The sequence below is a fragment of the Aythya ferina genome, assembly GCF_964211825.1.
Source record: "Aythya ferina genome assembly, chromosome: 5".
Classification (NCBI taxonomy): Eukaryota; Metazoa; Chordata; class Aves; order Anseriformes; family Anatidae; genus Aythya; species Aythya ferina.
This window is the reverse complement of record NC_140301.1, coordinates 32034497-32047450: the sequence shown is the minus strand read 5'-3', so window position 1 is coordinate 32047450 and position 12954 is coordinate 32034497. Positions and strand designations below refer to the sequence as shown.

At 54.0% G+C, this 12954-nt stretch overlaps 1 protein-coding gene across 4 annotated transcripts in view; it reads left to right on the top strand.

The window, feature by feature from the left end:
• The first annotated feature begins 3092 nt into the window (after nt 1-3092).
• MGA (MAX dimerization protein MGA) overlaps nt 3093-12954 on the top strand; it is a 63964-nt gene continuing 54102 nt past the window's right edge. For all 4 annotated transcript variants that reach the window (XM_084521690.1, XM_084521689.1, XM_084521688.1 and 1 more), the window contains exon 1: nt 3093-3422. The gene's annotated coding sequence lies outside the window, so the exon portion shown is untranslated. The remainder of the gene's footprint in view (nt 3423-12954) is intronic.

Genomic DNA, 12954 nt, shown 5'->3' with positions numbered 1-12954 from the left:
ATTTTTTTTTTTCTGTAAATATCTTACAAAGGGTGCAGGCGATAGCACATCACTGAGCATGAGCTTTGCAAATACAAGCACAGATGTCCTCAGCACACTGTTAGTGAAACGAGGTGAAATCCTCAAGAGGACAGGGCTTTCTGCTTTCTTTCCACGTGTTTGCAGGGTGATGTTCAGCCCTGGTTCCCCGACAACTGGCTGTCCCCAGAGCCGATCCCCCAGCTGGAAGCAGGGCACTGGCTCGCTTTCACCACATGTTGTGGCAGGGCACAACATATCTTTGCCTCAGTGTGGATGAACCTGCAGAAAACATTGTGTTTTTTGTTCCCCCCCCCCCCCCCCCCCTCGAAATTCTGTTTACAGGAAGGATGTCATGAACTTCTGCTCAGTTAGATTGGTTTTGCAAATCTATGGGAAGAAAGTGAAGTCAGAATTTGTCCCCAGACTAGCCCTTTTGCCTTGTATTGACATTTGGCGTGCAAAATCTGAAGAGATTTCTGGGTGTGCAGTTAGGGTTGCCCCTGCAAGGCCCACAGTGAGACTGGGAGAGCAGTGAGGAAGACTCTGGCAGCTGCCAGCCCCCAGCCCATGCCGGGCTCATTTCTGTGCTGTTCCCTGGGATATTTCTGCAGTTTTGTGATGTGGTTGTGCTGCTTATAGGTAGCATCCATGGAGAAAGCGTTTTACGTATGACTTTGCTTTTGGCTGGTTGCATTGTCTCTGCCATTTCTGCAGCTTCTCGGGGCGCATCTCAGTGCAATGCATAGTGTGCAAACGGTGCCTTTGAGTGGATGCCTTAAGGTGGCCCTGGTTCGGATGAGGGGCAGAGCCCTGGTCCCAGCCTTCCTTCTGCCTGCCTCCCTGCACTGGTGCTGGCAGGATGGGGAGGCTGCAGGGCACGGACACAGTTTGTCTTTTAGCACCGTTTACACTCTTAATGTCGATCAGGGCTGCTGCAAATGAGGATGCTGCAGCATGAGAACTACAGGCTTCACCTATCTGAGGAATAATCAGCACTTCTAACGTGAAAGGAAATAATTCTGGGAAGCAGCCGGCAGCTGGGGCACTCACTGAACAACAGCCAGCCAAGAGCACTCCAACGAGCCGAGCCGAGCCGACTGCTTTTGCACAGAGGCTCACGGACACGGGTAAGGTGCTTTGTGGCTGGTGCTTTCAGCTGGCCCCGGGGGCAGCTCCTGGCTCCCTCGGGCTGGAAGCCAGCAGCAGCACAGAGGCCCCATTCGGATCCTGCTGCATCCTCTGTGCATGTGTCTGCGCTTTGGGAGGTGAGCAGCAGGCAAGGGGGGATCAGCCAGGGCCGGGCCCCTCGCAAAAACAGAGCTGCTGAGCCAGCCTTGAGCTGTGAAATGTTCTCTAAAGGGTGTTTTAGGAAAGGTTTGTTGTCCTCCCCACATTTATTAAAAGGTCTGAGATTTATTCTATTGAGATAACGATCTGCCCTCAGGGAGCTGCCTTGCAAGCAAACATCACCCCCCTTTGCAGTTTTGCTGGTGGGAGGAAGGTTTAACCCCTTGCTCTCAGAACCACCCGTTATCCTAACAAAGGGACAGTATCTGCTCCCGGGAACTGTTTTCTACCCTGTCCGGGCAGGGAAGGGTTTCTTAGGTCGTGGTCCCTTCCAAATGGGAAAAGGATGAAACAATACTGGGCAAGACTTGTCACAGCTGGAGATGCCAAACCTCCAGTGGCTACAGCAGCTGGGGCTCTGGCTTGCTGCCCCCTCGGGGAGCACTGATCCTGAGGCAGATCCCAGCTTCTGCCCCTCAGGAACTGGCCCCAAGGAAAAGGCCAGCTTGAGAGGGGTTCCCACAGACATTTTCCTGGGAGGTTTCTACCTAAGATGAGCACCAACAGGAGAGAAGCTCACAGAGGGGAGAGAAGAGAGGCTGCTGGGGAAGCAGGCTGGGAGCCCCAGCGAGTAGCTGCTGGCTTTTCCTGGGGCCATGAAACTAAAACAGCGAGGGGCAGGCCTTCCACATCACCCCACGTTGTTCCTTGGGGGAACTGTTTTTAAGAAAATCTGCTCAGCCCTTCTGCCCAACCTTATCTTTTTACCCCTAGCAGTTGATCAATGGCATCAAGCTTTGGAAATAAAATATGTATTTATTTTTGCTGCCCATTTACACATCATGACACAGTTTGCAGCTCTGGCAACATCCAGCACGTGCAGGCTTAAATCATGATGATGATGTGAAACAGCAGTGGCTCTGAGACAACCCATCCTCTTCTCAAAAGGTTTGCCCAGTTCAAGCACCATGGCGGCATCCTGGGGAAGCAGCCACCAGCAGCGCACCCCTCCCACACCTCCTGACAAGGAAGCCCTTATTTGGGATGCAAAATCAACACGGGAAGGCTTAGCAAGTGGCAGCTTTACAATTATCTCAGCAATCTTTATCTGGCTGCCGCGTGCGTGAGGCTGATTTCATTAAACATCCACACGTTGTGTGGTTCAGATGGCCCTGACTCACTGGGAGCGCAGGAAGGTGCATCCTGGCGTTTCGCAGGCTGCGTGATTGATCCAAGCCTGTAACCGGCGCGCTCCAGGCGTGAGGGTGGTGGTGGTTGTGAGAAGCAATTAACTGTTGTTTATGCGTAATTATTTCCGTGTTACGACTAATTACAAACGGGCGTCATTAATGGGAGAAGGTTTGTTGGCGGGGGCTGGGGCTGGGCAGGCACACCCCCGGTAACGGCTCTGGCAGCCCCTCGCCCCTCACAGCCCGCGTTATCCCTAATTAATTTTATTTAAAACTAGGGGAGGCAGCGCCCGTTTCCGCCCGCTTTTCGGGGCGCACACGCCCTCGGCTTCCACAAGCCCCTCGGCTCTCCAGGGCGCGGGCCGCCGGCTCCGTGGCGCGGCCGCGCGGGGCGTGAGGGGGCGCGGCGCGGGCTCCCTGAGGGCGGCCCCGGCCGCCATTTTGTGCCCCCTGCCCGCCGCCGCCCGGCCGCGCGCGCTTCCCTCGCGCCACGGCGGGGGAGGGGCGGCCAGGGCGGCGGCGGCGGCAGCAGGGCGGAAGTGCGTCGGCGGGCGGCGCCGGCCAATCAGCGGCGCGCTGCCGGCGGGCGTCGCGAGGCAGCTTGACCGCGGCCGCCGCCGCGCTGCGCTCCTCCCCCCTCCCGCTCGTCCCCCCCCCCTCCGAGCCCCGGTAACGGCCGCGCGGCGCCGCAGCCGGCGCCCTGCACCCGCGGGGGCGGCCCCGGCCGAGGGCAGGCGGGAGGAGGAGGTTGAGGTGCTGGGGGGGGGGGGGAGGCAAAAACGGGAGCGGCCCACGTGATGGGCCGGCGCAGCCAATGAGGACGGCGGGAGGCTGCGCGTGGCACGCGAAGGCCGCAGGAGCCGCGAGCGGGCCGCGTGGGCCGGGGCGGTGCGCGGCGCCCCCGGAGCCGGCGGCGGGAGGCAGGTAGGAGGCGGCCGGGCCGGACCGTGCCCCCCAGCACCGCGTCCCCGGGTCCGAGAGCGGCGCTCGAGGAGGAGGCGGCGTGAGGCGTGCGCGTCACGTGAGCGCGGCCGCCCAATCACACGTGCGCGCTGCCCGGGCCGCGTTTGAGGCGAGCGGGCCGGGGAGAGGCGGCGGGAGGGCGGCGAGCGCTCCGCACACACACAGCCCCTCGGGGGTCGCGGCACGGGCCGCCTGCACCGCGGGAGGGGTGTCCCGGGGGCGGGGGTGTCCTGAGGAACCGGGTGTCCCGGGGGAGGGGGTGCCGGCCCTGAGGGGCGGCGGGGCTGCCCGCTGCCTCCTTCCCCCCGCCGCCGCCCGGGAAGGGTCCGGTGCGGCCCGGCCCCCAGCAGCTGCCGCCTCCCGGGGCCTTGCCCCCCCCCCCCATCCCTTTCTCCTTCCACCGTGCCCGGCGCCTGCCGTCACCCGGCCTCGCCCCGGCCCCGCGGGCCGCGCCCGCCCCCTGCCGAGCGGGCCCCGCTGAGGGGCTGTGGGGGGGCCGAGGCGGGGCGTAACGGCTCGCGGGCGGCCGTTGGCCCGCGGTGCCGCGCGTGCGCCCCGGCACGTCGCGTGAGGCGGCCGTTGGGCAGCGCCCCCGCCCCTCCCCGCCTGTCCCCTCCCGCCCCGCCGCTCCCTCTGCGGGCGGCCCCCGCCGCCGGGCGCTGCCCGGCCCCGCCGCGGCTTCGTGCGGGGCGAGTTCGCCGCCAGCCAGCCCCGGGCTGGCGCCGCGGGGAGTCCCCGGGTGAAAAGGGAAGCGGGGAGCGGCGCTTGTGGCCGGGAGGCGTGAGGGTTTGCGGTTGTCGCTTCAGCCCGGCAGGCGGAGCGGCTTCCAGGAGGCTTGCAGTAGCGCGGTTTGTGCTGTTCGCCTCGTTCCTTGAGCTGTCAGAGCTCGTGCGTTCACGCTGTGACGCTGTTGGTGCGTGGCTGCTGCTGAGCTCGCCGGTCGTCTTCTCTCTTGCTTGGCAAATCTCCCTGAAGATTTGAAGACGCTACAGACTGAACGCTGAAGGTCTCGTGAAGAAGAAAGCAGGCTGCTAGGGGAAATAGCGATCCAGGGCGCTCTGCCCAACGCAGCCGCTCAGCACGCTGCTGCAGCACCCTTTTGGTGCCCTCAGGCACTGGTTGTTTTGTCTGTGAGTCCATTGAGAACCAGAATGGGGAATTGATTCTTCTTGAAAGTCTTGCTGTGAGCGAGCATTTTTGTGCCTATGTATGTGTTTGTGGGAAAATAGCATAGTTCTTACTCCTGGCAGAGATGGCAGAATTATTTCACTTACCTATTGTGTCAGGCAGCACCAGCTATTACACTCACCTAGTGTTGGTGCACATGCTGCTGTGTCTGTCATGGCAGGTTAACATGCAACTGGATGAAGCCAATGTTAGTCCCACGTGTTAATAAACTTGCTTGGTTGTCTACCAGGAAAAAAAATAAAAGAAATATTTTTTTTTGGAAGTCCAAGATGCTTACAGACACGGTGGAAATAGATCTTTGCTTTAGAGGAGTGAGGAAGAGCTTTCACTTGAGAACAGCCATTTGTCCATTTGCCGTTGCATAGGCAGCAGAGGATCTACAAAAAAAAAATGGAGACGTAATATGCAAGTAGGCAACAGTCCCATTAGCTGCAATACCAGCAAGACTTTCTTCTTGAGGTCTTGTTCTTCAATAATTAAGGATGTGGTGGGATTTTTGTTTGGTTGTTTTGTTTTTAAGTACTGTGTGACTTTAGAATCCAGCATCAAATTATGATGGCAAAGATTCTCTCTTCACAATAAGATGGAATATTCTTTCCTTCTCTGATGGATTCTGGCTGTTCTAGTGCCTATGGTAAATCCTTGATGTGTCTTTTTCTGATCTGGATAAGGAAGAATGAAGTGAGAACAATATGGGTGAGAAGAACGATGAAGGCTTGTCATGAGAAGAAAGTAGCCAGAGGAGAGAGTCTGTTTAACAAAAAACAAATGAAGGCCCAAATAGAAAGGCAGTAAGGGATATAAACAATAAAGAAGAAAGAAGATGGAATGTGGAAGCCAGATAAAATATATCTACAATGAAAATGTTTACGTTCATTGCTACAGTCTCTATCTTCAGGAAAAGCCAATTTGGAAACCAACAAGATCGTGACCTAAGTACAGTTACGCAGATACTTGGGATGATGGAGTTGTGCTGTTTTGCTGACTGCAGTGCTTTTTGCTAATGTTAATGTTGTGTGGTTGGCCTAACCGCAGCATAAGTCAGAAACGAAGATGGATATGAAACTTGGAACCCATCACCAACAGTGTGGTGCTTTAAATGCAGTTACTTTCCTTTTATTGCAACTTAACAGGGGAATAGGGTTTCCCTGATGGTTACAATTTGATGCACTAGAGCCACTGGCGACTCGGTAGTAATAAGCATCTCTACAAAGCAAGAGCTGAACAAGTAGCATAGCCCTGAGCTGAGGTGAAGTCTTCCTTAATTTCCTGACTTGCTCTGCTGAATGTTCTTATTTTTGGCTCTCATTTTTTTCTATGATGTGGAGAAGATCCTCAACTGAAGATTCGTACATGCGGTAAAAGTTTTGTGATGGCTGTGAAGGGACTGAAATTGATCAGATTGGTGGTGTTGATTATGGCCAGCGTTGCGTGGGAGATAACATACAAGCTTGGTTTCTTGTTTTATCTTGTAGCTTTCCATAGTTGGAATAATAGGATATTAAAAAAACTCAGCATTATTAATGATGTTATGAAGAATAGGGGGAGTAACTAAAAGGCTTTATTTTAAACACTGAAATAATAGCACATTGTAAATACCTACACAGGTAAAACACTGGTTACTTACAGTAAACACTGATGTCCCTCCCTTTCTTCTCCCCAGTGGTTTATAACTAGTATAAAGGGGTTGTGTTTCCATTTTGTAGTGTTTGGTATTTGGGAGGATCTCTGTGTATCCCCAACGCTCAGTAGCTCCTTAGAGACCTGGATATCGCACACTGCGTTGTGGGATTAATGGTGTCAAACAAAACACTGACGTAAAGGGGGGCTGAAAGCTGTGACACGCTTGGCAGTTTTTCTATAGGAGAGGCCAGTGCAGGTATTTCCTCCCTCCCCCAAGTGTTTGCCCGCAGAATAGAAACAGCAGCTTTTGCAGGGGTGCAGCTGTCAGTCTGTGAAGCACTTCCTGAGCTACCAGCTAGTCAGCTGGGAATAGTCAGGGCTCCGGGTGGTGCGAAGTGAGTTGGGTTTTACTACAAAGTCATGTTCTGAGCTGAAATCTGACGTCTCACAAGCTGTGTCATTCCTGCACGTTGGGGATGTGAGTTGTCTGTGCAGGTAGGGCATGTGTTTCGGTATGTTTGCATCAACAAGGAAACCACAATCTGGAAAAACAGTTTTCTTACTGTATTTTCTTTTTTCTTACTATTTTCCCCAGCAACAATCCATTTCTTAAAATAAACTGTCTTTTTTTTTTTTTTTTTTTTTTAATCTTAGGCCACAGCTAGGTTCTACCACGACTTACACCTGTAATCTTCTTGACATCAAATTATACTTCCTCACTGTAGCTAAAGGAAGAGCTTCAACTACTTCTCTGTCACAACTAAGTGGTGTAAACCATTTCTTTTTGTTAAGTAGTTTTGGGGTAGGATTTTGTTGCCTAAGCACAGGGGTTGAGAGCCATTATATACGATGTGACATCTGTGTACAGCAAACGCTGAGCTCTGGCAGGCCAAAACTTCAACTTCTGGAGAAGCAGTTGGAGAGCAGTGGGACAAGTAATGGTACAGAAATGGGACTGTATACGTTGAGAGGAGCAGTTTAATCCAACATGGAGTTTGAGAATTAACAGACTTTCTTGCGGCGTGCTACTGCGTTAATCATTCTCCCAAGTGGCAAAGCATTGGCTAAAGAAAGTGTATTTTTGTATTTTAACCCCACTAGTGTACACATTGCACAACGCTTCTTGCTATTTATAACATCACTGGATTTCCAGGTCTTTATAAGTGTTTTTTGTGGCCACAACTTGGGACTTGGTATGGGTTTCAGGGCCACCTGGTCTTTGTTACTGGCAGACTTGAAGACTAAGACTCTGCTGACTCACTTGTGCTGGGTATTGGCACGGTTGTTTTGGTAGCTGTCCTTTCCAGCTAGCGAGTGTAGTTTCAGCTGCTGTCACTTTTAGCTAGTGAATGTGAGAGCTGAAAGCCCCCGTTCTGCTCCAGTAGTAGTGCCTTTCATATACCATATCTGAAAGTACGCCATCTGACACAAGTCTGGTGTATCTCGACTTGTGCAGTAGGGTTCTCCGTATTCAGACTGAAGAGATGACTGCTAGCAAAAAAACACCAGCAGCCCATCAGCACCTCTTTTGTGTTTTCCGCAGGTTTGCAACCGTTGAAGTTCTGCCTATGTGTCTGCCTGCTGCCTTGCTCTCCCCATACCCACCTAGCAAAGCCTGGGCCTTGTGACCCTCCAGCTGGTGGTCTGCTATGGAATCTTTTTTTGTTTTGTTTTGTTTTTTTTTTTTTGGTTTTCAGTGCAGCTCCAGCTAGCAGTCTGTGGCCTGCTGGTTGCTGAAAGTTACAATGGCTGTGTTATTTGTAGTGGCGAGGCTGGGAATTGGTGCTGTGTGCTTGCAGGCATTACTGAAAGAAGGCATGTGGTTTGCATGACACACGCTCAAAATACCGTGTTTTGGGAAATAGTGTTGGGAAATGCAGCCTGAAAAGTTTGTAGTTTATGCTTTTGAGGCTCTGTGAAGCAGGGAGAGCACTGCTGGGTGGTGAACTTCAGAGTTTCTGATATGACCGTTACGTTATTTGTTACTATCCAGCGACTCCACTGATCGTGGAGGGCAGTGTGGAGTTCGTGCAGGCCGGTTCCTTTCTCTGCTACCAGTTGGTGTCTAGCACAAGCAAGGCTTAAAACTGCTGTTGCTACTGATCAAAAGGGACAGTTCTTTATTGCAGTGCTCTGGTTTCTTGTCAACTGTAAACTGCTCAGAACGGGGCTACTTGAGCTGGTGGAACTTCTCTGACCTGTACTGGTGAATCTGCTCTGTCGATAAACACAGGGCTCTCCTTCTGTTCCAGGCAAGGCTTACTGTACGAGTTAGGTACATTGGTAGCAAAATCCCTGGCAGCATCAACAGTCCCTGGTGTTGCTTCTCTTATCACGGGAACACGTGCGGTGTGTCTGTGGCCCCATCTGCCTCTCAGTGTAGTGCAGCTGCTCTGGGTGAGTGTTTGTTGTAAATGGCCTCTTGCTAAAGGTGGGCGGGGGCACAGACTTCCTTCCTATCACCATTCAGAAATGTGTTGCTTAACATAAAATTGTGTGTCAGTGTATCCTGTGGCCCCAAAATGTGATGACCGCTATACCTAATAAAAGGAATACACGTCTTTGTCAGGATCACTGAGCAAAAGTAACTTCTCTTTTGGAGTAAGGTCTGTGCAGCAGTACCACGGCAGCTGTTCCTTCAGCTCCCCACCTGGGCATGCTTGGGTCTTGCCCAGAAGATGCAGTTTGTGCCTTCCACTTTCTCTGGCGGTGGAAAGTGCACGATCACAACTTCCTCTGTAGCCTTGCAGTGTAGGGAATGCTGGAAGCGCTCCAAGTTTTGTAACCAGCAAGCATTTTTTTGGCATGCTTAACAGGGAGGCTTACAGTGATGAGGTTATAAACCAGGTGCAGATAACTTGGTGGTAAAACCACCGAGCCCTGCCTCTAACAGTGCGCCTCTGTGCATCCCGCCTGTGAGGCTACCAAGAAGATCGGTGCAGGGGAAGCCTGTGCTGTTGGTCCTTAACGTCTGTGTGGAGTCTCCTGGGGGTTGTACGAGTGTGTCTGTACAGGAAGGGTGTGTGGAGATGGGGAGACCAGGGCAGAGGAGGGAGGACAAAAGGAGAGAAATGTCCAGAAGTATGAAATGTGAGATTTGAAAATGGTGTTTTTAGAGAAAATGGGATAGAAGGGAGAACATAGAAAGGAAGGAGAAAGCATGAGAGAGGATTGTGGACAGCATCTGGGATTCAGATATTGTACTTGGGGGATTCCTAACCCAGGCAGTTAAATGAAGTGTTTACAAGTTGAATTACAATAAATGCTTTCGATGTACAACTGAGCTGAAATGCTTTCCTGATTCCTTTCTTCCCCTGGCTTCCCACTTGCTGCATGACGTACAGAAGCACTTGACTGTTAGCCTTGGCTTTTTCTCGTGCTGAGGCACTTGAGGAGCTTCTCATTGAGAACCGTCATGTGAGGCTGCTTCAGAGCAGGGCTGAGCATGACCTTAGCGGAAAGAACACAACCTCCTCGCGAGGGTTGGCGTCTGCCTGCGCCTTCCTCTGAGCCTTTCTTCTCTCCTCGCTCCCAGATCTGCGGTTGGCAGCGTTTGGGTGTGACCCGTCCGTGTCCGCACCCAGCTGAACGCCTCCCTCTGCCTCTCCTGCGGGTACCAGCCCAGCCCTGCGTTGTCCGGGGTGTGCTTTCAGTCGGTTTCTCTGCACGGAGCCTTCCTTTGGTTCCTCGCTCGACATCCTTCAGGTTGCCGGGAAGGAGCTGCCGGGCTCTGCCTCCCACACGCCCGCGTGGCGCCTTGCTGCACGTTTCCCCGGTGCCTGCGCAATGTGGTTGCCGTGCTGCGAGCCCCCGGGGGCCCTCCCCCGGCTGCGGCGGGGGGGGCTGCCGAGGGAGGGCCCCGCCGGGGGCCCGCCTGCGCCGCCGCCCGGCCGTCGTGGGGCAGCGCCGGGGGCGGCCCCGCGGCCCGAGGCGGGGCCGTGGGGAGCGGGGCGGGGCCGGGAGCCCCGCGGGGCTTCGAAGGCGGCGGCGGGCGGGGCGGGGCCGCTCCCGCGCAGCTTCCAGAAGGTTCCGCGCGCGCACGCGGCGCGGGGCGGCGCGGCCCCGCGAGCCGAGCCCGGCGCTGTCGGCGCGGGCACGTGACGGGCAGGCGGGAGGGGGGGGGCGGGGGGGAGCCCGGCGGGCGGCGCGCGTGCGCGCGGGGCGGCGCGGTGACGTCAGAGCGGTGCGCACGCACGTTGTCCCCAGCTGGCGGCCACACGGTCCGCGTGAGGAGCAGGGCAGCGCCGCGCTCCCCCCGCCCCGCCGCTTCCCGCCGCACGGTAACTACGGGCAGCGGCCGCGCGGCCCCCTCCTCCCCTTCCTCCCCTCCCTCCCCTCCCTCCCCGCGCCGCCTCCGCGCGCCTCCCGCCCCAGCTGCGAAAATTAACACCAGGCGCCGCCGCCGCCACGAGGCGCCGCCCGGCCGGGCCCGCCGCCGCCGCCGCCCCACGAGGCCCCGCCTCGGAGCCGCCCCGCGCCGCCGCCGCCGCTTGCCCTGCCCGCACCGCCCTTGGCGCCGGGCGCTGCCCCGCCGAGGGGCGGCCCCGCGGGCCCCGCACGTGCCCCCGCCCCGCCGCCCGCCCCCGGCCGAGCCTTCCGGCCGCGGGGGGGGGGCGCTGGGCTCCCGCCGCCTCGGCCGCTCGCTCGGGCGGGAGGCGCCGCTGCCGCGCGGTTGAACGGCGGCGCCCGCTGCCACTGGAGCCCGCGCCCGCCTCCCGTCGGCAGCGCGGCGGCGCCCCGGGCCGGCCCGGCTGGCAGAAGGGGTCCGGCTGTGTTCCTGCGCTGCTTTTGCCCGGTTCGCTCCCTAGGGAGCTGCCTCTCCTCCAACTTGAGGTCTGGGCATGGCTGAGAAACAGCCGATGCTGATCAGAGCTTGAGGCTTCGCAAGTGCGCACGCTGACCCGGAGCAGAAACTCTGCACCCTAATAGAAGGCGTACTGAAGCCGCATTACAATAGAAGTGGCTACTGTGTCTGACCAAGTGTAATAAAACATGCGAAGTTGTTCTTGTGATAGATGATGGTAATGCTGAAGGAGCGTAGCTCCTGGCTACTGTAACTGCTTCTAATCACGCTGCAACCACAAGCATCTCAGACGTGCTAGATAACTGTGAGCGCTGCTTATGGCAGAAATAACTTTTAGTGCCATGTAGGAACTTTAAATATTGGAAAGCAAAAACTGGCTCAGTAGTTCTTTGTACGTGTTGAATTCTGGCTGAATGCATGGCTGTTGAGACCTCTTGAATTTATTTCTGGCATGTGTAAGTTCTTCCTGAAGTGAGGTTAAAGTTGAAGGCTTTCTGTACATCTTAAACCAGATTTAAAATCACACAGTGTATATCCTCAATAAGCTACTACAGTTTTGCTGTACGGTGCAGAGCATTAATGCAAACTCACTTTGTGATCCTACGTTCAGTATACATACGAACGTGTGTGTGTGAAGAGAGATGGTAGGTCGGTGGGAAATCACATACAGCTTAGAATGTGAGTGCTTTCTCTGCCCTCCCCAGACCTGTCATATTAATAGACATTTATTTCTCTATTGTTTTTTTTTTTTTTTATAGTTTAGAGCTTTTGTAGGGAAGCCTTTTTGGGGACTGCGGAAATGCTCTATTGAAAAAGCAAGGCAGCATTAGTAAAACAAAAGTTATGACGCCTGTTTTGCACAGCTAATTAATTTTGTGTTCCTTTCAGTAGTGTTGTGTGTGTGTGTAAATATTTCCCCCTCAAAGTAAAACTGAAAGCCATGTCTTGTAACTTCACAGGTCAAACCTGTGGAGAAGGCTTTTTTGCCCCTCCTAATTTAACTTTTACATGAAATTCTAAAACGTCGAGTTGAAAGAGTAGAAGCAGGTCTCTTGTATTTCCTAGGTGTCGAGTCTGTTCATCACAGGATATAAATTGCCCATCTCCTGAGTTTTGAGGTCATTTCCCATATACATGTGGCTGCTGGCTTGGACAGCGTGCTTCCTCCTACAGTACTGTGGTCCTAACAAAACACACGTGTCTTACTGAAGACCTAATTCACTTAAAACTTGTGAGCCTGAGTTAATTATCTGAGCAGAAATCTGATTGCTTTCAACCAGCTAACTCCTGGTGCTGGTGATTCACTCCTGTCTCAGGTTTCTGGTTCCCCCCAGCTATGCATTTGATACAAAAATGGGCTGTTCTTTTTGCTGTGGCGTTCCGTATGTAATCGTGTTTAAAATACAAATATCTGCGTGGGGGAATGGCAGTCTTGTGAGGCACTGGAACTACTTTAAATGTGCCAACCTGCTTAAGCAGTATATATTTTTTATTGTCTTAGCATATTGATAAAACACTCCCATGTGGGTTAGACGCAAAACACTGGAATTATGTATATGCTGGTAGAGGAAACTGTTTAGTTTCCTAAGCAGTGATTAGGATAATCATATCAGTACCAATGTTTTCTTACTTTACTTCAAATATTTTCATAATTTAGGAAACAGAGGTAGCTAAGGTTGCCCAGTGCTTTTCATTTTTCTATTTTATCTTAGCTGCATGGCCTTTTGGGAGGTTAGCTGGCCTATTTTTTCCCCGAGCTTAGTCATTTGAAGTGTTTTGGCCCTTCCATTCTTTGTTTCTGTCTTGAACAAGCTTTTAGAAGATCTCAAGTTTATGGGGAGGGAAGGGATCCCGAAGAAATCCCGACCGCACAAACTT